This window comes from Lethenteron reissneri, chromosome 7 (genome assembly GCF_015708825.2).
Source record: "Lethenteron reissneri isolate LAM-NWPU_2019-01 chromosome 7, ASM1570882v1, whole genome shotgun sequence".
Classification (NCBI taxonomy): domain Eukaryota; kingdom Metazoa; phylum Chordata; class Hyperoartia; order Petromyzontiformes; family Petromyzontidae; genus Lethenteron; species Lethenteron reissneri.
In genome coordinates this window covers 9,547,274-9,574,379 of record NC_083785.1, presented here as the reverse complement: position 1 = coordinate 9,574,379, position 27,106 = coordinate 9,547,274, and the positions used below count along the sequence as shown (strand labels likewise).

General features: G+C 43.1%; 1 protein-coding gene across 4 annotated transcripts in view; it reads left to right on the top strand.

Annotated features, from left to right (window-relative positions):
- LOC133357337 (zinc finger protein 385D-like) overlaps positions 1 to 27,106 on the top strand; it is a 108,498-nt gene that overhangs the window by 8,329 nt on the left and 73,063 nt on the right. The window contains exon 1 of one of the 4 annotated variants that reach the window (XM_061575257.1): positions 3,165 to 3,401. The exons of the other annotated variants lie outside the window; for them this stretch is intronic. The gene's annotated coding sequence lies outside the window, so the exon portion shown is untranslated. Of the gene's footprint in view, positions 1 to 3,164; positions 3,402 to 27,106 lie in introns of those variants that run through there. 4 annotated transcript variants of the gene reach the window in all.

The window sequence follows — 27,106 nt, the reverse complement described above, 5'->3', positions numbered from 1 at the left end:
TGGTGCATGCCTGCCTTGCCACGTATATTCCACGTGCTGCTATGAAAAAGGGCCGTTGCCCGAAACGTCTCCTGGCGGTGTATCGTTTTTTTTCCTTTCAAGGCCACATTGTGCGCTGGCGAAGTGTGATATTATTGTGCATCGCTGCGTGAAAACTCTGCGGGTGCGATGCCGTTACATTTTAGGCAAAGTCATCCTTTCTAATTGTACATTTGTTCCACTTTACCTCAACCAACCGCCCCAAAGTTTTGTTAAAATGCAAATTTGCCGTACTTCAACTGCGGACAGGTGTACAGAAGGTAATGCTTCGGATTGTGAATCGATCTGTATATATGGCTGCTGAGTTTATATATGAAAGTAATTTCTATTAAACACTAAACCACATGTTGATCTGTGGACGCTATAAGCAGAGTGCGATGTGTCGGATCATATAGATTGAGCTGGGGGGCGGGGGGAATGGCTGGTCCGAGTCAATCTACGGGGGTCAGTGTGTAGAAATCTGGGCTGTATATCGGATCGCACATTTGGGTTGGACGCACGAATGATGCACATCGTTCCACTTCCCGCAAAGCCACCTAGTCGTATTCTTAGTTTTTTTCGGTAAAGTCACGTAGGTAAAAAATTAAAATTAATAAAAGTAAAAAAAAATCACGACGTTTCGGAGGCAACACAAGCTTTCGTGTTGCCTCCAAAACATCGTGATTTTTATTTTATTTTTATTTTACTTTTATTAATTTTAATTTTTTACCTACGTGACTTTACCGAAAAAAACCTAAGAATATGAATCCTTGCAGTCACGAAAGCTTCAAATCTAGAACCACCTAGTCTTGACGATCTCCCCTCCTCGGCACGCCTGCGTCAGCCTTTCGTGACAGGTGGGAAACTTGCGACTGACGATGTCCAACAATCTCGTTGAATTGAAAAAAACAAAAAACAAAATGGGAATAGGTTTTTACCCCTTTTTTGGCAATAAGGACAGGTGTTAAGATGTTCAAACGCCAAATAGAAACATTTTGCAAGGAGTCGCGTCTGGTGAACGTGCAAACAAATTCTAATCATCTATGCATTGGTTTTTAAACTGATTGGCCTGCAACATATTAACACCTGTTTCATATCCAGAAAGGGGTAAAACCTGACTCTTATTTTTTCATACTTTGATACTGGGAAGAAAAGGTCCAATGATAATCTCGTTGATGCAGTATAAAGGAAAAATGCTCGCAGTGTTAAGTGGAATGCATCTTTTCCCCAAACCTATTGCCATGACCCCCTTGAATAGAGTAGATTGTAAAAAAAAAAACATTATTTGATCAACGAATGAATACGAGCAAATAAATGTCCCTTGCTACAGCATGGTGGTGGCCCAGATAACCTCTGCTGATGCATGAGATTCAAGCTGCCGCTGGTTTATGCGTTTTTTGTTCTGATCACGTGACCTTGCTTCACCGCATAGGCCCAGCGAGCATTCGTGTCGGTTAATATAACACCCGGCTTTCCAAGACAGATGGTCTCCCATCCAGATACTCACCAGGCATCCCTACTGAATAGCCTCTGAGTTCGAATGAGATGGCATTCATTCATTCAGGAACACCACGGTCGGTTGTAGGACAAAGACACAGTCACACACACACACACACGCGCGCGTGCACAGTCGGGGCTGTTAAGGGCACTGTCCAAAAGTGGGGCAAGTGTTGGTTTCAGCAGGGCTCTTTACCGACCGGTAAATCCTCGTGTCTCTCGCCATGAGGGTGGCTTGTGAATTGTTTTCACGCCGCTAGGACGCCTACCCACCCACCCTCCCTGCCTTAGTTACGACACTGTTACAGAACCATGATGAAGTACGGCCACTTCCATCAATATCCTGCCATGTGGTTCACGTTGAAATCCATTTTTGTGGGTACGAGAGGATTTTATTGCCGGTCTTATAGCGTTGGCTTTCAGCAAATCACATTGGACGAATTTCGTAATGTTGAAATATATGTATGTGTTTTAAAGGCACACAAGGAGTGCTGCCGAAAATATATACCGATTTGGCCGTTGTTTCTCTGGACGATTCTGCACCATAGACATTCCTTCGTGTTAATTAGTTTGAATAACTACAATAGTTTTGCCTTTATCAATCCACGAATGAATGAAGGCTTGCCCACGATGGCGCTTCGGTCGTGGGTATTGTTTGTCCATACTTTACAGTGCTACTCGGTGAGGGTTGGCGAGCCCCAGTTTGGATAACAATTTGCCTCTGTTGTGGCGGCCCACGTGTGTATTCCAGCCCTGTGGAGACCGCGAGGGTTGTTGGATCGCCGGACAAATTACAAAATGTATGCGAGATTTTCTTCCCGTGGACATCGAAGTACAATGCCCTGGCTTGCCAGCAGAATGCAGGACAGCATGGTGTTGACTAACGTCCATCCGGCCCTTCTGTGTGGGATAGGGTGTTGTCCCCTCGCATGCGCGGCTATTCTCCTGGTGCTCCAGTTTCCTCTCACATTACTCTTTGGTTCTGTCGGTAAAGTCACGTATAAAGATAAAATAATAAATTAAATAATAGCATACGACGCTTCGATTGCAACACAAGCAATCATCATCAGGTATAAATGAAATGGTGATATCTGTCTGCTTATATGTCTGTTTATAGTTTTCTGGTTAGATTTTTGTCGCTATTTCATTTATACCTGATGATGATTGCTTGTGTTGCAATCGAAACGTCGTATGCTATTATTTAATTTATTATTTTATCTTTATACGTGACTTTACCGAAAGAACCAAAGAGTAATTTCTGCAGTCACGAAAACCCCAAATTTAAGATTCCTCCCACATGTATGAATAGCAATTGGCTAAACACATTTTAACACATAGAAAACTCATAATATAGGTTTTTGGGTCAGATCGCGTTATTTGGTCGCGAAAGCCTACGTGTTAAATTGACATAGAGAACTGCAGAGCAATTGTTGGCACCGGCTCACCGTTTGCCAGACTTCCAGCTGTGTCTGTAATTCCTCAGCAAAGGTGAGATGCAATTTTGCATGAACGATTCGGTATGCCATTAATCATTTTATATATTTAGTCGTCAGACGTGGGCAGGAATTTAAGTCGATGGCATTGGGTTTACATCGCGGGACACTCACCGGAGTAAAAAGATATGACTATTTTATTTTGATAATTATACGGCGTAATGAGATGCAGGCTTTTGTCTGCACAGCAATCTCAGCTTGCACTCGAGCAGTTGTTGCCAATGAAAAAGAGGTGCTCGCCAGCCAATTATTTTAGTGTCTCGGTGATTGCTGGCTGTGAACGTGGCCATTATTACAGTGGCACGAGGGGGCATTCGGACCAGCAGAGTGCGAGGCAGGTATTACAAGCACCAAGGTCAACGGTTGACAAGCAATACGGGCTCCTATTTCCCGGTACGTATATATAGCCGTTGACAATTTCTCGAGGCAGGCAAACGTACCCAGCCATTAGTCCCGCCTTTGTCATCTTAAGACCTTCATCCTGGTGCTGGCACTGGTGATGCTTTACAAATAATGGATCAGAGTGTGCTTTCCTTTGGAATTGGATTGTTTGCTTTGATTGTGCTATCGCAACCCTTCCAATGAGAGAACAGCCATTGGAAGTGGATATTATAAAGTTATCTCTGATATGCCTTCAGGTGACCTCTGGTCAGCTCAGTAAAGGCAAGCACTCTACTCACGCACTTTGCAAATGAGAGTAAGGTTCGTTCGCATGAAAGTCAAGCCCGATATTTAATGGTCAGAGCTGGAATTTGGCCAAATTAAGTGGAGAACCAAATTTGATTAATGCGTTTTGTTTGTGCAGTTATTGGTGACCAGGTTGAGACCATAAACTCACTGCGGTTGATAACCTGGTAAACTCACGGGCTTCCTACCTGGATTCAAAATCAGGATTCTCAGTGGTGCCAGAGGATGGGATGTTTATGTTATCTTTCCATCTGCTTGTGTTGACAATTCTGTACGGGGGTTGGCCGGTGGGATTAAGGAAATTAAATTTACAAAAAATCCATCATAATGTGAAATGGTCAGAAGTGTGAATGAAGGGAAGGCCGTTTGTGAACAATACGAATAATGTATGACCCTTTGTCAAACCATTGCTGCATTAATTCAGGGGGTTTGTTTCGGCAATGCTGTACATTACCACGCCGGTCAGTGTGGCTTGCTGAATTGGAGACCCAGGATCCCTTCAGTTATCAGATGTCTCACGATTTTTGTCACGTGGATTTTTTTGCCCTCCACATTTCCACTCGTGCATTTAGATGATTTGGCCATGCTACTATAAAACCGCACATGTGGCGATGACAACGATGACGATTAATCTCCTTCGATGGGCTATTATCTTCATTGTGTGGCCAGATTGCCTCTGAAATATAGCTAATAGCCCAGTGGGCTTTACTTGGTAAAATAAGATCGTTTCGTGTACATCCCATGCTTCATTGGGACTCTCTGCAGGTCTTGGGACTCTTGCATCGATCACGTCTCATCCCTCTGTATTTTTGCCCTGATGTGTTTTGCGTCTCCTATATATTCGCAGGCCTCTTTGATATGCCGTGGCATTTAAGCGATTAATGCGTGCAAATCCTGAATCACTCGCACGCATAAGAGACGTCGACAATTCGAGTGTTTTCTTTGTTAAGCCGGAAGAAGCCAATAAGCAACTAAGCTTTGTAATCTGGGGGTTGGTAATAGCAGAAAATTACGGAAAAAAGCTGCTACATTGGTAGATAAGCTGAATAATCGTATGTCAACGGTGACAAAACAACAAAACGATATTGAAAGAAAATAAAAAATCAATAACAGCGATAGCTAAAAAAATATACAAAGAGATAACTAACACTCGGCTACTGATTTTAGCCGTCGGGTGGGATTCGAACTCAGGTCACCGGGTTCAGATTACAATGCAGCTTAACCGCTGCTCGGCCACTCTCTCTCTCTCTCTGTCCTTGTTCAGGAATAATGGAACATAACAGGAGCGAAAGAGGATTGGCTTATTATCCTGTTGGGATTGACGGCGCAGAGGAAGCGGCTGCTAGAATAGGGCAAAGATGAAATTAGAGGGCGGGGGGGGGGGGAGAATATAATGGGAAGGTCGTCAAGGTCACGACGGATTTGAAGACGGTGAAAGCACATTTTTTTTCTTCTATCATTCATTGCGCGAGTGAATAGTTTGAAAAAGGTTGCTCCTTTCCCCCCCGACAGCAGCTCTTCCTTCCAAGCACCTTTCCCACTTGCGAGGCCACTCATAACGGCCTCAGCGCTTGACAATCCGTGCGTGTGACCGACTGGCTAAATGAAAAAAGGAGCTAATTTTGCACATGCTGCTAATTAGAGGTGTGGAGGAGGGGGGGGGATTGTTGTCCACCATCTGCCCGCCGTGGGTTCGTGCCGTCTGTCCGCCGGATGACCAAGAAGTGCCCCGCGTCTGCCTTTTTGCGGCGCTTGAGTGGAGGAGCACAAAAGGATGGGGCCTTGTGGGAGGAACTTGTCAAAGTAAGGCGAGAGTGCCCCACGGACGCGATTTTTTGAGCGACGTCAAATACGCGAGCGTGGCGCAGTGCCTGGAAGTCTTCGAGGCATGGCTCGTCTGCTTAATGGGATGTGCTGCCACGGAGGGGGCTCATTGATTGAGAGTAACGCTGCCAAATGTACAATGGAATCCTTGCTACATTCTGCCAAGTATTCTGAGACTTTTTAGAGATTTTTTGTAAAAAAAAAGAAAGACGTATTTTTATTTAAACAAAAATCTATGTATTGTTTTTCTTATTATTAAACCTTAACGTCATCGTTGATATACGTGTTGTTAGAATTATCTGGCGTTTTTTTCGATGGTGTTGCAAGCTATCGTGATACACTGGGAAAAAAAAACGTGTTTTTTCGGGCTTAGGAAATTTTAGAAAATGTGCTTATGCCTTCAATCGGAATGAGATTTCGATGTCAGCTTAAAAAGAAATCAATTTCAAAATTGCATTCATATTGATAATGTTTTGAAAAGTTATTGCTTGATTGTAGAGATTAAACATATTGCATTTGCATTGACTGGATGAGCTTCAAACATTATTCGGTTACGAGTAGAAAAAAAGGAAGTCCCAAAAATATAAACTGCAGTATTGTCACTTGCATTTAACTTCTTAAAAAATGTTTTACATTAAAATTGCAGCAAACGACTCCCTAAATGACTTTCAATCAACCATAATTATGCAGAGAAATTGGTACCGTGGAGATAGGGAGTGTGGGGTTTTTTTCACATCTAACATACATAAATGTCAACCATTTTTTATTTTAACCTCTCATTTAGTAATTTCCCTTGAAATGGTAACACTAAAATGAAAAAAGCACATTTTTTAGCAAAAAGAAATAAATATATTGCTACATTCATGTTTAACACGTCGGCTTTCGCGACCAATATCATCCATAATAGAGGTTTTTGGGTTAGATCGCGTAAATATGTAAATGTGTCGTTAAAACCCGACACCACCCGACACAGCCAATTAGTAAGGTTTGTCACGTAAACAGAACGTGCCAATTCGTCACTAGTACAGCACACCGGTGTGTTGGAGAGCCAAGCCACAACATTTACAAACTGAGTACGACGTTTCGCCAGTAATTACAACTAGCTTCATCAGGCGACAGCCAGATTTGTGGAGAAGTCTAACTGTTTCGTTCCTTATATAGAGGCGTAGATGTGTTGACCACGCTTCCACGCTCTTCTGCGCTCTTGCACATTAATGTGTTTGTAATTCCAAGCGTGCGTATCTTTGTATTGTATTTCTGTAGGGCAGAATTACATTTTGCCTGTTAATTTCAGTTTTGCAATGGCTGTGATTAACTATTGTAGTATGGATGACCATGTAAAAACTTTGGTTCAGGATATCATATTACGGCTTTTCTTCACATGCTTATATTTTACCATTATTTTGCTTTCCTGTACTCTAAATTACGTTTGTACATATACAATGTCTCGAAAAATAGGGGTACAAACATTCCCCTCTATTTGTCGATTGGACTGTCACCATTTGATTTTTGCATAACCTGTTGTTACACTGGTGAGCGTGGTGGTAGCTTCAGGGGTCGTGTCAACCAATTACATACAGTGTATACGTACAGAAAATAATTGCTTCTTACACAATTCGATGCATGTATCGCAAGTGCAGTAATCAGTTGTAATCGATGGATCGATGCGCTGTTACGTGCCTATAATTAACTATGTAATTGTCGAATACGTGATGAAGTGGTAGTGCAGTGGTCAGCGCACTGCACTATGAACCAAACGATCTCAAATAACCCCCAAGATTAACACATAGTAGAGAGGCCCTCCTCCAGAAGTTGATTGATTAAATTATATAAATAAGAATAATGATTCCAAACAGCATTTTTATTATCCTGTACTTTCACTTGTGTTTGTACATTTAAAATGTCCTACATCACACACACACACCACAATGGTCATTTTAAAAGTTGACTGCTTTGGGCAGCAAGAAAAATAGAATATCCATATATCTCATTGTTCATTACTTCAGGCTCCCCATGAAACGCCATATATATCACAGCTTAGGGAAATTATCTATGTTGCCTAATCACGTGTTTTTGGAACACATTACTGTAAGGTTATGGGAGAAGAGAGCTGACAGTTTTGACGACAAGTCTTCAATATTCAGGGAGTTCTACTTAATTATGGACTTGCGAAACACAAATTGGGATTGTTGCTATAAATTGAAATTGATTTCAGGGAGAAAAAATAGGCCATGCAATGCATTTCGGCTCTTCAACAATTTTCTTAGTGCACCATTCCTCAGTAAAAAAAAAACAGTTTGAGCATTCCGTGGCAAATGTGAATTTATGGTAGCAGTGTGGGAGAGTTATCATTACGAAGGGCATTGTGACCTTTCTGTTGCAATAAACCAACCTTCTGCACGTTGTGAATTTGTCTCGAATCGGTCAACCCACTGAAGAAGCCACACCGCATTGTATTTAAACAATTTTAGTCCCCCCATATTTCCAATTTTATATTGTTTGCGCCACTGGCGTCGTCCTGAGATGAATTAATTTGCTACTCACGAGGAGCAGTGCACACAACACGCCGTGTTAGAGAACGGTTCGTTGGAAGGATATGCGACAGAGCTGATCTGAAATCTCTTCACCGTGATCATTGGCCCTCCACATCCGTCGAGAGCAATGCTCGTTGTGTGACAGGCAACGCATTTGCGTTTCATTCTCAGAGCTGGAAATTTGCTCGAATTCGGTAGAAAAACTAAAGTGTAACGTGATTACATTTTGATTTAAAGCTTTCGTGACTGCAGGGATTCATATTATTTGTTTTTTCGGTAAAGTCACGTAGAAGGGAAATAATAAAATAATAAAAATGTCAAACAATAAAATTCTCACGACGTTTCGACTGCAACGCAAGCAATCATCATCAAGTGTGAAATCCACAGCAATATTTTTTTTCAAATTTTCTTGATGATTGCTGATGATGAAGATGCTTGCTTGTGTTGCAGTCGAAACGTCGTGAGAATTTTATTGTTTTACATTTTTATTATTTTATCATTTCCCTTCTACGTGACTTTACCGAAAGAACCAAGAAGATCTAACGTGATTACTTTAGAGTGCGTCGGTGAATAGGCCGAGGCAATCCACTCGCGACACTGGAGAGCTCGGTTTAATTTAGAGCGGCTTGCCAGAGTCAAGCCCACGATCTCAGCGGTGCCAGCTCAGCAGTTTCATCTCCGAGCCACCTGGCCAACTTCTACTGACCTTCATCATCATCATCATCACCACGGTCCATGGGCAGATAGCCCCATAGGTGTCCACTGCACATTTCATAATTTGTTTCCACTGTCCTCTGTATTGTGCCAATATGCTCAAGCAGTGCAACATCTTTCTGGCATCAATCTCGGATATTGTCGTCAAGCCATTTGATGTTTGGCTTTCCTCTCTTTCCAGTTCCTTCCATTTTTTCCCCAACAGCACACTTGAAATGTTCCTGTTGATATGTATCCTACATATGTGTCCAAATGATGCCAGTTTCCTTCTTCTTATCACTGCCTACATCATGAGGTCTTCTTTTTTTATGCGCAACCTTTTCTGACATTTACGTTGGTCACTTTTTGGGTCCAGTTTAGATGCAGTATCCTTCTGTAGAAATACATTTCGAATGCCAATCTCTACCTTGCATTTATATATATGGATGCTCAGTGAGTAACACACATTTTCTGGATGTTGAATCGCATATCCCGCTTATGGTAATATGAATATATATTTATAGACGCAATTAATTCCAGGAATATGTAATGGATTCTCGAAGAGACCATATTCTCCATTTCCAAATTGTGCCCTGCTCACAACAAAAAAATAATTTGTCAGACACTTTCAAGTTGTGTCTGCTCATTTCTATGTACACACGCACATCTATTTATTTACTTATTGGGGGCACCTCGCTATAAGAATGCTTGTCCCTGACACCACGGAGATCACATGGCTGTAAGCGGCTCGCATCACGTGATGCAAGTGCATCGTCACAGAGTGCGTCATTGTCCTCTGGGGAGGATGTTATGAAGGTTGCTTGGCAGGACCGGGTTTTGTCTTCTTCTTCCAAGAGCTCAAACATATCTCATTATGCTCATACCCGGGGTTGACTGTCGATGCACCATTTTCTTGGCAGAATTTACGGGAGTGAGGGGGGGGGGGGGCATTTGTATGCTTTTGTACACATTCTGGAGAGTTTTCTCCTGCTCTGAATAAAGTATATATAATTTCATTGTAGTCCCACTCAAAGAAGTCCTCGACAACCGCATTTGGACTACGAATGGAAAATTACCTTATACGTATTTGACTTTGCTATGTAGAAGGCGCCTTTATAATTTCAATGCTGTTTTCCAGCTCATTTTGAGTCTTCCTCCGAATTAAGATGATAATACACACGTGGGCAATTAGTGAAATTTTTACTCATTGCTTTTACGAAGTGCCGTACAGTAGCGCCTAATGCGACGGTTTTAAAATACGCATTGGTATTTATGGCAGGGTAGGTCTTTATCTAAAATTGCATTTATTCATATTCAAAAACACATTCAACATTAAAAAACGAATGCTTATTATGAGATAGATTTATGTCAGGAATGATAAAGTCCTGGAATTGATTCAACTCTTTCAGCACTCTGAATTTATTTTCTATTTAATCTTCACTCACCCATTGAAGATACATATGTGAGGTATTTGTAGCAAAAAAAAAACAACAGTTGTACCCTTGGCTCAGTGCTTGACCTTGAGATGGAGAAAACAGGAAAGCAGTTGCCAGTCTTTTAATCCATATCAGTCAACATCATATCACCAGAAGACCATATTATCATCGTCTCACTCAACCCCAACAACCCTGCTCACATAGAACCCAGAGACTTGGCTGCGGTGCCTGAAGCAATAAAATAGCAGGAATCTCCTTACGTCTGTCTCAGCCATGAACCCTGTACCTGCGCCCCTCACATTAAGTGCCTTTGAGCTGTCTGATATATATTGCTGGCTATAGTGGGGGGGGGGGGGGGGGGGGTCATGCTGAGATGACCATACATTGAGGGTTATTTTAGCAAAGGACACAATCGCCAATTGCAGGCATTGTACATCACCACTGACAGCTTTTTTTTATCGTCTTGACGTTTGGGCTGCCAACAATTTGTCAACCATGCTCACGGGGCTAAAACCGTGGATATCTTTGGCTGGGGGTTAATTGTTTTCGTTGTAAAATTGCTTTGGCAGATTTGGTATTCGGAATCTGAATTGCAATCCTTATTGAGGCAGGCGGAATCCGAATGCTATGAAGCTCTTTGTTGCAGATGTCCAGTAGCAGGTAAAGGTGCCCAATTAACCACCCACACCCAGTGCAGTATTTGTGTATGATGGTGTAACTGTCATTCACGATACGATGTCCACAAATCTGACATTTTCACATATCTGCGTAGACTGCATCTCCGTCTTCGGCGAGCCACCAAGTTTCCGCTCCGCACTCAAGACTCACTTATTTTCCCGAGCTCACCCCACGGACCTTCTTAATCTCCCCGCATAACCACCACCGTTACTTTCCCCTCTTCATTTTCTCAATCGCCATCCATTCAACCCATGCATCATCATTTACTGCCATCAATTTCGCTTTCACCGAATTCACGCGTCACAGATTTGCCCCCGCCGCTTCCTCGCATCTATTTCATTCACCTCATCTCCACCATTAAATTCATACGTGCCGTTGTTAATTCTGTGTAAAGCGCCTTGTATAAGGCGCTATGTAAATTATGTTAGGATAAGATATGCGATGTTGTACCGTGCAATAATAATAAAATGTTTAGCCCTTTCGTCAATCCACTACTGAGTGATGGCTTCCTTCGGGCCTTGCCAGTCCATGGGGCTTGTTTGACGATACCCTACCGAGCTTGTCAGTGCAGCTTGTAGAGATTGATGGTGCGCTGTGAACCCATAAACTACCAAGTATTTTTTTTGGTATTTTACCAATTAAGGCCCACTGCGCTACAGTGAGGGAAAAAAGTATTTGATCCCCTGCTGATTTTGTACGTTTGCCCACTGACAAAGAAATTATCAGTCTATAATTTTAATGGTAGGTTTATTTGAACAGTGAGAGACAGAATAACAACAACAAAATCCAGAAAAACGCATGTAAAAAATTTTATAAATTGATTTGCATTTTAATGAGGGAAATAAGTATTTGACCCCCTCTCAATCAGAAAGATTTCTGGCTCCCAGGTGTCTTTTATACAGGTAAAGAGCTGAGATTAGGAGCACACTCTTAAAGGGAGTGCTCCTAATCTCAGCTTGTTACCTGTGTAAAAGACACCTGTTCACAGAAGAAATCAATCAATCAGATTACAAACTCTCCACCATGGCCAAGACCAAAGAGCTCTCCAAGGATGTCAGGGACAAGATTGTAGACCTACACAAGGCTGGAATGGGCTACAAGACCATCGCCAAGCAGCTTGGTGAGAAGGTGACAACAGTTGGTGCGATTATTCGCAAATGAAAGAAACACAAAAGAACTGTCAATCTCCCTCGGCCTGGGGCTTCATGCAAGATCTCACCTCGTAGAGTTACAATGTCATGAGAACGGTGAGGAATCAGCCCAGAACTACACGGGTAGGATCTTGTCAATGATCTCAAAGCAGCTGGGACCATAGTCACCAAGAAAACAGTTGGTGACACACTACGCCGTGAAGGACTGAAATCCTGCAGCGCCCGCAAGGTTCCCCTGCTCAAGAAGGCACATATACATGCCCGTCTGAAGTTTGCCAATGAACATCTGAATGATTCAGAGGACAACTGGGTGAAAGTGTTGTGGTCAGATGAGACCAAATGGAGCTCTTTGGCATCAACTCAACTCGCCTTGTTTGGAGGAGGAGGAATGCTGCCTATGACCTCAAGAACACCATCCCCACCGTCAAACATGGAGGTGGAAACATTATGCTTTAGGGATGTTTTTTTGCTAAGGGGACAGGACAACTTCACCGCATCAAAGGGACGATGGACGGGGCCATGTACCGTCAAATCTTGGGTGAGAACCTCCTTCCCTCAGCCAGGGCATTGAAAATGGGTCGTGAATGGGTATTCCAGCATGACAATGACCCAAAACATACGGCCAAGGCAACAAAGGAGTGGCTTAAGAAGAAGCACATTAAGTTCCTGGAGTGGCCTAGCCAGTCTCCAGACCTTCATCCCATAGAATATCTGTGGAGGGAGCTGAAGGTTCGAGTTGCCAAACGTCAGCCTCGAAACCTTAATGACTTGGAGAAGATCTGCAAAGAGGAGTGGGACAAAATCCCTCCTGAGATGTGTGCAAAGTTGGTGGCCAACTACAAGAAACGTCTGACCTCTGTGATTGCCAACAAGGGTTTTACCACCAAGTACTAAGTCATGTTTTGCAGAGGGGTCAAATACTTATTTCCCTCATTAAAATGCAAATCAATTTATAACATTTTTGACATGCGTTTTTCTGGATTTTGTTGTTGTTATTCTGTCTCTCACTGTTCAAATAAACCTACCATTAAAATTATAGACTGATAATTTCTTTGTCAGTGGGCAAACGTACAAAATCAGCAGGGGATCAAATACTTTTTTCCCTCATTGTAGATACAGATCTTTTTTTCAGAAGCGACTTGGCCCGCACAAATTATAATTCCGACGAAGCGGCTTCTTAACGTTCGGACATTTATAGCGGCCAAAAACTGTTAAACGCGTCATGTTGATTCTAAATGTGGAGCGGAAAACCGGGATGACCCGGGGAAAATCCACGCGACCGCGATGAGAGAGACACGCAAACTCCAAATATACAGCAGCAGGCGTCAGGGTCGGAATTGAACCCACGAACTCCTGTATAGCAGGTGTGGTAGTTAACATCTCCTAGCCACCGCGGGTCCAAGGGAGGGCAATAGGGGGTGATTTCCCTCCTCGAGACCAATGGTATTTAATTGATTCCTGGCTACAGCGAACATCAATATCGAGTATTAGCTGAAACGGTTCAGGTCCACTTCCCTCAGCCCCAGAACCTCTTAGCACACGACAGTAGAGTATACACCTCCATCATGACAACAACGATTGCAATTCTGGTCTCCATTATATATATTTATAAATAAGTTATTCCGACTGTGATCTTTGTTTTTTTTCGGTAAAGTCACGTAGGTAAAAAATAAATAAATGAAAAAACAACGAAATTAAATCACGACGTTTCGGAGGCAACACAAGCTTCCGTCTTGAGGTGGAACCGTTACAGCCAAATTCACTGTGATAAGATATCACAGTGAAGACGGAAGCTTGTGTTGCCTCCGAAACGTCGTGATTGAATTTAGTTCTTTTTTCATTTATTTATTTTTTACCTACATGACTTTACCGAAAAAAGCCAAAGAGTATGAATCCTTGCAGTCACGAAAACTTAAAATCTATAATTATTCAGACTGTAGTTTTTTTCACATGGCTCCAAATTAAAGCATCGTTAAAGCCACCGTCATATCACGATGGCTTTATGTTGTCGTAATATCCTCAGGAACATAATTATCATTCGTTGCAGGTTGGCTGGCATAAATCTCAGTCTCAAAATGTATCGCTGGGTGTAAACATTTTTTAAGAGCCTCTACTTTGAAAAAGGTAACTCAGACCCGACCTCAGATCAAACTTTGACGACGCAGTTTTCTGTCCAGTTGGCTGTCGAAGCCGATATTTTAGGACTATTTTTCTGAGCCAGAAGAAATTTTGTAAAAAAAATCACATGGCAATGCAGTAAATGTTGGAGGAAAAACAATCCACCCCAATGACGCATCCAACATTAAAGTTTCAAATATAAGGACAAACTTCTGTAATCTTTGCATAGATCTTTCTTTTCTTGAAAGTTCTCCTCTCACCAACACCATTATCTTTGAAATATTTACACCTGTTCTCCCTCTCCTTGCCTGCAGTCAGAGCTCCACATCCGCTTATTGCCTCAACCGATGAATAAAATAGTTTTAAGTCGCAGCCCTCCATACATAATGAAACATTTTGTTTTTTTGCCAGATCTTGTTAAGGCCATTAAAGATAGTCGATGCCTTTCCTCTAAGAACTGACCTTACACTGGCCCTTTAATGCTGATTTAATCTGGCCCATTACAACAGGAATGCGTTCACATTCTCAGACTCCCTCTCCAATTAAAACGTATCTCATGATCACATAATCCCTTGTGCACAATGTAAACCGTGGTGATCCCGAACGACCTTTGTTTTATCTTTATTAATTTAAATGACTTTGCCATCCTACAACAAAAAAAAACGTATGTACAAATGCACAACGGAGAATATTGGGGCCTACTTTATACGTGTGTGTATATGTATTATGTCATCATCATCATCGTCGTCATGAGTCGTGGTCAATACACTCTTGGAAGAAGACAATCCCCTAAGCCGTTAACATATTTCACGGGCCCGAGATGTAGCAATCCATCCCTACCCCTGCAGACAAGTTTACTTCGTTGCTCAATCTTCACAGTTGATGTCCTCTCAGGTGAGGTCCCCCTCCATTGACCTCCGATCCTACATCGGTCTCCACCAATGGGCATTAACCCTTTTTGGTGCCGTGTCTCTGCCCAAGCCCGCTTACATTTTCCGTTAACGCCTGTGCGTGTTCTCTCATCCGCGTGCTCCAGTCATTCTCTCGCTCTCTCTGTGCGTGTAATTCCAAGCATGTGTTCTTTCCATACTTCTTTGAGCAACTGCCACCTTCCAGTTACGTCTTCGTTCATTAATGATGGTCCATGTTCTGTGATTTTGACGGCAGTGTCTCACGCCTGTACTAATGCCACTGGGTGTGGAGGGGGGAGAAGCCATACCGTTGCTTGCCAGGAGCAATGGCATTCAAGCAAAACAATGTGGAACTCCTGCAGTTCCATCTGTCTGGGGGTAGAATGTTTAACCCCCCCCCCCCTCGCACGGCGTGGAGTTTCTCTGGGAGCTCCGGTTTCCTTCCACGTGTAAACACTCGTTCATTGGCTGACAACATCTGCAAATGTGGAGGATCGCAGATCTTGGGCAATTGTTTGTGTCGGCTCACTGCCTCACTGCCTTCCCGCTTCTCTCCGGTCCCTTGTTGTGCCTCCCGAGTCATTCTCTCTTTGAGAGTTAGCAAATAGCTTACCAGTTTGAAAACTCATTTCTTTAGAACTGCTTTTTGGTGTTTGGTCTATTGTCCTTCCCACCCCTGCACCTCCGGTTGGCTACGTATGCTTGCGAAAGAAGTTTAACATTTCGATTTAAAGCTTTCGTGACTGCAGGAAATCATCTTCTTGGTTCTTTCGGTAAAGTTACGTAGAAGGGAAATAATAAAATAATAAAAATAAAACATAATAAAATAATTATCACAGGTCTGTCGGAAAGACGGGCCTGTTCTTCACCTGAGGACGGCTGCTTGCGTTGTGGCCGAAACGTCGTGAGAATTATTTTATTATGTTTAATTTTTATTATTTTATTATTTCCCTTCTACGTGATTTTACCGAAAGAACCAAGAAGATGAAGTTTAACATGTACGTGGATACCTCTCGGTATAATTTGAATTGATTGTATATCTCATAGCGGGTCGTATGCACTCATTAAACATTTTGTTCTTCAAGCATCATTTTTGGTCTCCGTTTGCCTTCAATAACTATCCTGGGTACACATTATGCTGTGTTTTACAGTTACGTCCCTCCGACAAACATCTCCAGTTGTTTGGCGAGAACTCGTTCTCTACGTGACTTTTGCTTTTGCTCATCTTCACCTTGAACACCTCTTCAAGGTGAATAACTTGCCACGGTTCAGTGTCACCCCAAGCATCTCAATGCGCCACGTCCCTCTTGAGTAGGCCCTCGAGACTCACCGATGCTTTAGCGGGCGGATAATCGGCACAATTGGACATGATCGTGAACGCGTTCATCATGTAAACAAGATGTAGTGCTGTAGTGGTCTACCTCGGTGCTGTTTCCCCTTCTTCCCCATATGGCCGATGCCGATGTAGAGTAATGGACGTCGCAGCGGTTTGCGCCAGATGTTTGCGTCAGGAGTAGCGGGGAGTAGCGGAGAGTGGCGCAGCATCGCTGTGACGATGCCTCCTCCTCCTCCTTCGTATTTGTGAACGGGGCACTGCGTAACGATGTGTTCCACGGTTGTGTTGTGTTCGCCTCAAATCACGAGAAGCTTTGCTCATTTTATACTTGGGCCCTGACCACCGATGTTATTAATACGTCATCTGTGATTTTTGGCGGCGAGATGGAGCTATGTACCTGCCACCACCAAACACAACCAATCAATCGATGAGTCAAGTTGGCACGGGGCCAGGCTTTAGTGAGTTAAACAAAAATAACACATTCATCTCTGAATTGCTGATGCTGTCAAAAGTATGGAAAAATGCCTCGAATTGAGAACGAATGAAACGGATATTGAGTTGCAGCACTGAATAAAAGTGCGTGGTATTTTTGAAATGCTCGACAATATTAAGCATCGTGCACACCACCCAAACAATTTGTCATGCCCTGAGCACAACCAATCCATAACGTGACCCTTTTTACCAATCACACCTTGCCATTCTTTATAATAGATATTTAAATAAATACAAATTCTGCCCCCCCCCTCCCTCCCCAGATCCTTCCCCTACCCATAGATTATTTTCGTGAGCGCCTATGAAGGTGGCCAAGATGCATGATGGGGGTGTCGCGGCCAGGGCTACACCTAGCTGCCTTTGTCTCCACGATGTCGATGTCTTCATGCTCTAGTGAGGCTCACCACCGGTTCACTGATAGCTGTGGCTAAGAATCGAACGTTTTTAGTTGTGTTCATAGCCAATTGAGAAACCCACTTAGACCACCACGCCGTTCGAGTACATGCCGTGCAGCAACAACAGAAACAACAACAACCGTCGTTCATCATGCAGTGGCAGTGACATCGCCACGGTGCTTGTGTATGCACGTTGAACTTCTTTCGCACCGTATGTAGCCAGCCGTGCCAATCGGAGGTGCGGTGGAAGAAGGACAACAGGCTCGGTGCAGCTTGAGGCCACGCGCAGTGCCGAACGCTCGCTGGCAGGAGGTCGCAGGAGAGACCCAGGTGTTATGGTTTGACTGACTGAGATGACTGGCAGATGCACCTCTTGTCCACACACGTACATGTGCACACGTGCACATATAGACGGGCACACATTACATGCATAGCGTATTCCGTGGTACAGACTGTATGTCCTGTACCGAGCGGGAGGCAGTCATCGTTCTCGTGAAATCATTATTTTTGTTAAAGCCCCCTATACACTTTTTTCTTGAGCTGAAATATCGCTCGAATGTGACCAAAGTTTGTCCTTCGTCAACTTGTTATTTGAAGCGGCGAGCGTTGTCAAGGATACGTCATCCCTTGCCACCGACTGCGGGTTTTTTTAAAAATTCCCTTTCCTCCTCTCCGGTGAGAAAAACCCGTCAGTTTTCATGGTGCACGCTGTCGCTGTGACCGACTTCCACGGCCCTCCGTCACATTAGGAATTCAGTGACAACGAGCCAAGTCACAGTCGGCAGAGACACTGACGGCGATGGATCGAGTTCACCGCTTTGGAGCGAGTTGATGAAAGTTGCTTTTCGTCGCCAAACGAAAGCCTTTCCGATGCTCCGCTTGAAGTTCCCGTTGTGAATGATGGGGATTTTATTGTTGTTGTTGTGCTTCGAGAACTCAATAACTGTTGCAGTTCGTATGAAGAATTAAGAATAGGTTTGACCCTTTTTGGCACTAAAACAGGTGAATAGATGTTCAGACACCCAAATAGATTGATGCCGTTTGCAAGGAATCAATTATATCTTGAATAGAAGCTTTCGTGACTGCAGGAATCCATACTCTTTGGTTCATTCGCACCTCCGTGACTTTACCGAAATAACCAAAGAGTATGAATCAATGATACATTAACCACGCGTACTTGTGGTTGAAATGCAAACAACTCATGCTCTGATAATATTCGCATTGTCTTTGAAACTGATTGGCCTACACCAGAAACAGCTTTCTTTTGGGCCTGGTCTCACCAGTGTCAAACCAGAGAACCACACAAGATGATCAGCACAAACCGTAAGTCCGTGAGGTTAATGCAGACTTGATTCCTCGCGAAAGGTTTCTATTTGGTGTTTGAACATCTTAACACCTTTTTAGTGCCAGAAAGGGCAAAACTTCTTTTTAATTGTTCATACTTTGATACTGGCAAAAAAGGTCCAATTTTGCAGTTGCTGCTGACCAAATACATTTTCTCATATTAAAGCCCCAATATGCGAAAGGACAACACGCACTGACACAATACAACCATTTGCTCGTTTTTAATTGACCCGTTACTGTACACATTCAATATTGATTGTTTCAACTTTTTATGAAGGTTATGCCGTATGCAGGTCACATGTACACGCGTGTGACGCATTGTGCATCAATATTAATTCCACTTTCCGTAGGACATCGCTTGGAGCAAGGATTTGTGTTCCAACATGCGACTTTTTGAGATCGGCCTCGATCTTCTCTCAGAGGCACCGCACACAATTTTCGGAAGTGAAAACTAATTTCTTTAGAACCGCTTTTTGTGTTTAGTTAGTCCCCCCCCCTCCTCCTCCGCACCTCCGATTAGCACGGTCGACTACGTACGGTGCGAAAGAAGTTCAACGTACACACGTACATTGTTCTGGGTGGAGGAGGTGATCGAGTAGAAAACGTAATGTGCATGAGCGGCAGTTGGCGGTGTTGGGTCTTACATAACAACGTCTTCCGAGTAAAACTAAACAGAGCAGCCAGGAGCAGCGGGCTCATTGCAATTTGTCTTTCTGCACGGGATTTAATCGCTGTTACGTGTTTAGCTATTAGCACGGTTGGCTACTTACGCTGCCAAAGAAGATCAACATATACACCATTGGAACCTCATTTGCCAGTAAAAAAATATGATAATTGTTTTTTTACCCTTCTCTCTGGCAACAAAACTGACACTTTTTTTTACAAGGAGTCATGTTTGCATAGACCACAATACCTGCAGTCATAATCCAAACAAAACACACAACTCTGATAATGTATGCACTGTCCTTGAAGTTGATTGGTCCACACCCGAGACAGCTTTCCTTAGAGCCTCGTCTCACATGGGTTGGACCAGATGACGTCAAAAGGCGCACAACTCAAAGACAATGCACCATCAGAGTATGAGAGCTCGGGGTAAGCATTTACACCATTGGAACCTCATTTGCCAGTAAAAAATAGATAATTGGTTTTTTACCCTTGTATCTGGCAACAAAACTGACACCTTTTTTTTACAAGAAGTCATGTTTGCATAGACCACAATACCTGCAGTCATAATGCAAACAAAAAACATAACTCTGATAATGTATGCACTGTCCTTGAAGTTGATTGATCCACACCCGAGACAGCTTTCCTTAGAGCCGCGTCATCTGGTCCAACACCATGTGAGACGAGGCTCTAAGGAAAGCTGTCTCGGGTGTGGACCAATCAACTTCAAGGACAGTGCATACATTATCAAAGTTATGTTTTTTTATTTCACTCGCTCCCATCTCTGGTACTGTGCAGCTGAAATACATGTCAGTATTTCAATTCATCCATCTCCCCTTCAGCGGTGCCCCTGATGTGATGTCTCTCCATTGGTAGCCATCCCATCATTAGTCTCTTACTTTTCCCGTCATCCCTCCCAGCAATTCGTCCTGTCCATAGCTCCACTTGCATTAACAAGAAGCAACTGGAATGTACACACACGCATACCGGAAAAAAAGTGTCCCGAATGGGCACCCCCCCCCCCCCCCCTCTCTGAACATTGCTCAAATTAATTGGATGTGCATGCAAATAAACTGCGTCTGCTATATTGTAAAGGTAAAGATGCGACCCGACAGTTGCTTGCTCATGCTGCTGCTCCGCTTGAGGGAGCTCTATAGAGAGCTCCTCTGGGGGGGGGGGGGGGGGGGCGGGGGGGGGGTGTTCTCTGGCGTGCTCTTCCACGCGAGAGGCACATCTTAGAAGAGTTTGAGGGACCCACACCTTACACTATCTACCACACACGATCTGCCAATCGCTTTACTGTGGCGTACTCGTTGACACTCCTGGGCATCTGTGACAAAGCGCTTTACAGCTAATCAGATTCCTCCCGCAGTATAAACACACATTCGAACACACTGTTGCGTGGACAGAGGCAGGGAGGACTGAAAAACAGTTTTCCATCGTTTAGAACTGCCACTCCGGGACAGATGGAATCGAACCGGCGACCTCTGGATCATGATTCTTAGGTTTTTTCGGTAAATTTTTTTTTTTATTAAAATTTATGTGCATAATGTCCAAAAACTAAACAAAAAACACAGTATATACGTAATTAATTTTAATAAAAATTTTTTTTAATAAAAATTAATGTGCATAATGTCCAAAAACTAAACAAAACAACACAGTATATACGTAATTAATTTTAATAAAAAAAAAACTTTACCTACGTGACTTTACCGAAAAAAAAACCTAAGAATATGAATCCTTGCAGTCACGAAAGCTTCAAATCTGGATCATGAGTCTGGCGCGCTGCTAACCATGGCAGCGTCCCCGTGTTTTTATTACAGCGGCATTAAACTTGAGTCTCGCACGGGCTCGCTTATCGCGGCAAATGATTGATGGTGCTGCGCTGTACGTGACCCTCGCAGCGATAAGACCGCACGATGAAACAATGTAGAGCGAGAGCCGGAATCTGGTTTGCCAGTATTCACAACTCGTATTTGCAGACGCACACGGTGTTCCTGAGTGAACGCAATCGTATTCGTCGATACAAATTTGATTCCTACGATCACCGACGCACGCTGCGAATTGTGCACGTGAGAGTTGATTTTCTTGCACCTCGTGCAAAATACTTTGGACGCTGCAATTAATTTTGTCGCCAAGGAAGTTAATATTTGCATGGTTTTTTTTACATGAATAATAACAACATTGTAGTTGTAATAACAGTGGTTGAACAAGTCACTTTAAAAAACATGAAAGTATCTTTGTCTCTTGAATTATCATCTGGTTAATATATATATGGAAATAAGTAGTGGCGTGGTGAATGTGTACTGCATTATGAAGCCCATGACATAAGTGAATTTCCCCGTCACGACGAACATCAGTGGCAAGTGACATCTAAACCGGTCCCGGGACCCAAATTCAACCATGTCTTGCGTGGTAAAGTATGGTCAAACGAGCCCCACGTCTTACATGGCACGGGGGTGGTGGCTGTAACATTTTTTTCAAATTAATTATTCTCAAACTGTATTTTGTCTTGCGAATAAATCGTCCAAAACGTGTCCAATAATACCAAATCTTAGAAGCTAGGCGGGGTTGAGTCTGGATAGCGCTTGTATTGGGTGACCACCCTACATGAAACAGGTGTTATAGGCTGGTTAGGGACCACGCTGTGCACAAGAGAAGGTAGTGCTGCAAACTCATTTTTTGTATTGTACTGTACTTCCTATGCTTCCACGCCGATCCTCTACAACCTTTACCAACCCCCGCTGACCAATGTGGTGAAACACGGTCATCATCGTCAACCGGTGGATTGAAAAAAACAAAAGGGGCCGTACGTTTTCTTGGTTCTTTCGGTAAAGTCACGTAGAAGGGAAATAATAAAAGAATAAAAATAAAACATGATAAAATAATTCTCACGACGTTTCGGCCACAACGCAAGCAGCCGTCCTCAGGTGAAGAACAGCGTCATTTAGACGCTGTCTTTCCGACAAACCTGTTCTTCACCTGAGGACGGCTGCTTGCGTTGTGGCCGAAACGTCGTGAGAATTATTTTATAATGTTTTATTTTTATTATTTTATTATTTCCCTTCTACGTGACTTTACCGAAAGAACCAAGAAGATGCATCCCTGCAGTCACGAATGCTTTAAATCGAAATTTGGGCCGTACGTTCATAGGAGATACCTACCTCGCGTAGAAATCTGCCGCAGCGAACACACGAATGAGCGTTCATAAAAAATATAAAAAACATAAACTGGTTTATACTGTGAAGCCACTATCCCGGTGGCAGTCGGCGATCATTAACCGCATGAGGACTCCCCATGGGCGATGTTGATCATATCTGATGCACGAGTGGCGATGATTACAAGGCGAACCACGCTGCAGCTGTGAGATCGTCAAACAATGGACGGATCATATCGTGGGCAGTCGTCCCTTATATTCACTTATTCCCTACAGGACAACGAAGGTTCTTTCCGCACCCGATGATGCTCTTGACTGGCTCTCTGAATTCAATCTGGTAACTATAAAACTATTCACATTTGTTTTTAATTTTTTTACCAGGCAAGGCCCACTGAGCTACAATATATAGCATCGGAAAGGTAATGACATCACACAAAAAATAGAAGTAAAATAAAAGAATGTTTTAATTGACCAGGTAATGCCCACTGAGCTATTAGCTTCATTTTCAGAAGCGAGCTGGCCACATATGATGGCTCAACGAAGTGGTTTATCACGTGGATATTTATAGCAGCCAAATACTCTAAATGCATGTTTGTAAATGTGAATGGATAAACGGGATGGACACGGAGAAAAATCCACGCGACCATGGGGAGAAAGACACATAAACTCTCTCGGCAGGGATGACTGTGTATCTCAGGCGAGGGCGTTAACATCTCGCCAGATGTAGCTTTGCAACTGTTGCTATAACCATGCGACAGATGAAGAAGAATGTAAGTCAATTATGTAGTTGAAGATTTATGTTATTGCATTTTCATAATTACGTTGTGTTAAATGGTCTGCGAGGCTGTGATGCAAATGCGCATATTGATCCCGCACAATAATGACGACGTTTATTATATCTTTTGTTTCGGACATGAATTCACATTTTACTTATATATATTTTTTTATCTTATCTATCTGTTCCAGGATTTTACAAAGCGCTTTTGTCGAACGCGGTTTACAATAATTATAAATGGTGCATTCCTATTGGCTGCTGGGGTGAAGGGATGGGATTTGACTGTTGGGGAGTGGGAGGGATCGCAAGGAAGGGTGATGATAGGGAAAGGGATGGGATTTGAGTGTTGGGGAGTGGGAGGGATGGCAAGGAAGGGTGATGATAGGGAAAGGCAGGGGCGAGGTTAAGAAGGGGAAGGGATGGAGGATGGTAAAGGCTTAAAGGACAGGAAGCAGTTTCGGGATACGCTATAGAAAAAAGATGAGACTTAAGGGAGGAAACCACAAATTATTAGTGAAGCTGCCTCCACTGATTTATAAAATTGTAAGTTCGGTAAACGACCCTAATTAAACGATCCTAACCCACCCTAAGCTCTAAATGCCACCCCGACCCCCCTCCAGAATTTTTTTTAATGTCTGCGTCATTTTTTTTTTTATGTTCCAGTTATATAAATCATTTTGTATTAACTGGTATTTAGAGAGAGACGTGAATGCGTTTTGTCACCAGAGGTGGGAGGGGTAGCCGAGCTGGCTGGGGTGGTGCACGGAAATGTTTGCATCGGCAGAGTGGCCCGCAGGCGGGGAGGGAGGGGGGGAGAAATGCTTAACAGTTCTATACATGCGAACATAACAGAGGTGAAACACACGTCAATTCAGTGGTGTTGTGAGACTCAACACTGGGTTATAACGGGGGGATGGGGGGTGAGGCATGATAAGATTTGCGTGCAACAAAATGAGGGTCTCTAAGAAAATTAAATCGGGTGGGGGGGGGGGCACAGCTGTAACAATGGCAACACAATCATTGTGCGTGCAAATTGTTGAAAGGGCGCAACAGACATCGCGGTCACGTTTTCCGTGGGATCAATCGCGTGGCATGAACTGGCGCCCGGTGATCCGTCATAGCATCGATTTAGCTTAAAAATTCTACATAACAGAAAAAGCGAGGGACAAAAAATAAATAAATCACTAATGGCAAGGTTGCTGATACGAGCTAATGTTGAAGAATGGCAGGCTTCCATCCGTGAAATACTATGTTGCGATGCCATTGATAATGCTGATAAACACATCGACGATACACAATTAGCACGGCGGTTAAAACATATTTCACAGCCTCCTTTGTCAATCGACGCCGCGTTGGCCATGGGGGGCGGTTCCTTGACGCACAACTTTGCCACGCTGCTCACAGCGAGTTGGTGAATTGGGTGGCCAGGACACATTCGGATATCACTCGCCACTGACGTTAGCCGTGGCCGGGAATTGAACTCGGCTGACCGGGTTCACGGCACGGGGCATGGCTGCCCCAACTTGCAATATGCACAGAAACATAAATGAAAATAAATAATTAATGCATGCTACCAATCCTGTGGTCAGATTGAATAAGGATTAACAATTGGGTGAAGCTTTTGGGATGTTTGTAAATTCGAGACTTTCATTGTCATCAGCCACGGTTAAATCCAATGCTGAAAGGCTCCCCAAGCACATTGTCATTCTTCACAGTCTTGCCATGTAACAATTCACCCAGCACCTGCACACAATCTTGTACTGCTGAGTGGACATGGGCTGCCACGGTGGCGAGATGTTAGCTACCTTGCCTGGTATACAAGAGGTCGTTGATTCGATCCTGACGCTGATGCCTGTATATTTGGAGTTTGCATGTCTCTCTCTCTCTCTCCGTGGCCGCGTGCATTTTTCTCCGGGTCCTCCTGGTTTTCTCTAGAAATGTAACAACGTGCGTTCAGAGTATTTGACTGCTTTTAGTTTCCACACGATAAGCCACTTCGTTGAGCTATCATGTATCTTGTGAAAAAGAGCTACATAGCTCAGCGTTCCTTACTTGGTATAATAAAAAAATAGTTTCGTTTTATATTCTTGGTTCTTTCGGTAAAGTCACATAGAAGGGAAATAATAAAATAATAAAGTAAAACAATAACTATTCTATATTAATATTATTTTATTATTTCCCTTCTAGGTGACTTTTAATGTAAAACAATTATTGTTTTAGATTAATAATATTTTATTATTTCCCTTCTACGTGACTTTACCGAAAGAACCAAGAATATGAATCCCTGCAGTCACGAAAGCTTTAAGTCAAAATTTTGTTTCGTTTTAGTTAAATTTACATTTTCTTGGACGCACTCCATTCCTTAGTTGCCATTTCATCATTATTCTTGGTCATCTGCCATCATCTCTTCTAGCCACAATTCACCATCTTAACGGGTTTAATGATGTAATTAATCTGCATGTGTTCTCTAATCCCCGTGTTCCTTCATTTTTTTTTTCTGTAAATATACTTCTAAGCCATTTATGAATACTTATTTGCCTACTTTTCCATTTTTATGCCATTGTTTTTGTTAATAACCATGTTTATGAAGTGCGTCATAGGAGGTAGTATGCAACCATTTTTTTTTACTTTAGTTACTCAATTTTGAAATAATAAGAACATACGCCCACCTACGTATACTTGACTGCGTATTAGATGAACAAAAATTGCAAACGGGTCTGCAGTTTGATGCCCACGAAAATCAAGCATGACATCCACTTTTATATTTGTGACCTAGCGAAAATTGCTTGACCAGCTCACAGTCTACTATTTCGCATGCTTCATTGACTCTGGTCATATGCTGCATACACTGAAGCCTGCAAAGTGGCATCTTCACTCTGAGCAGCGTGAGGAAAGCACAGGTCGACTTCTGTGAGAATCACGTGCACCTGATTGCATCTGCCCGTGAGTCTGCAGAAGATTGACAGGCAGATGCTGATACTGCTGCTGCTGCTGCTCGTATGGAATAACGGTTTATTTATTTGCTATTGTTATTATTTCGGTTTCATATAGAAACATGGCTCAAAGCTAAGGATGCAGCAATTGGTTCTGCGTTGCAAGCTGTACTTACAAATCAGAGGTCGCCGGTGCAATCTCCTGGCACAGCAAGTGGAAGCAATGGTGACGTTTTCTAAAACCCCTTAACCCAGCGGTCGGGAACCTATGGCTCGCGAGCCATATATGGCTCTTCCGGTGACGGCATATGGCTCCCAGACAATTTTGAGTTGAAAAAATAAATAATAAAAAAATAAAAATAAAATCAGTTTGGAACTGATTTTAAAATACTTGTGATATTGCTTAATAATACTGTGTCATTTTAAAGTAAACAGAAATTCGTTTTGAAGATAAAATTTCTCGGGTCACGTGTCCCGTGACCAGAAGTCGCATTAAAAGTAAGACATATTTAATTTATTATACATTAAAAATACTACATGGCTCTCAATGAAATATATTTAGAAATATTTGGCTTTTATGGCTCTCCCAGTCAAAAAGGTTCCCGACCCCTGCCTTAACCTCTCTCCAGCTCGCAGTATAAATTGGTAACACCGCTCGATTGGTAGCTCATTTGTGACGGTGCCAAGTGCGCGTGACTTCCATCTCCTCCAAGACGTCTTGGCCAGCATGGAAGAGTAGGCCAAAGGACCCTCTCAAGGGGCTTCTATGGAGATCCCTCCAGTGGAGGACTCCTTTCTGAAAGCGGTGGCGTGGCCTAAGAGTTCCGTACATGATGCTCACGCACACAAAGATCCCCCGTATAGCCTTAACAGGCTGTATGGGCAAGTGCTGTTAGCGAGCACCTATGAAGGCCGGAACGGTACACGAACGAGGGGGTGGGTGGCCAGCACCACGCCCGACCGCCTTTGTC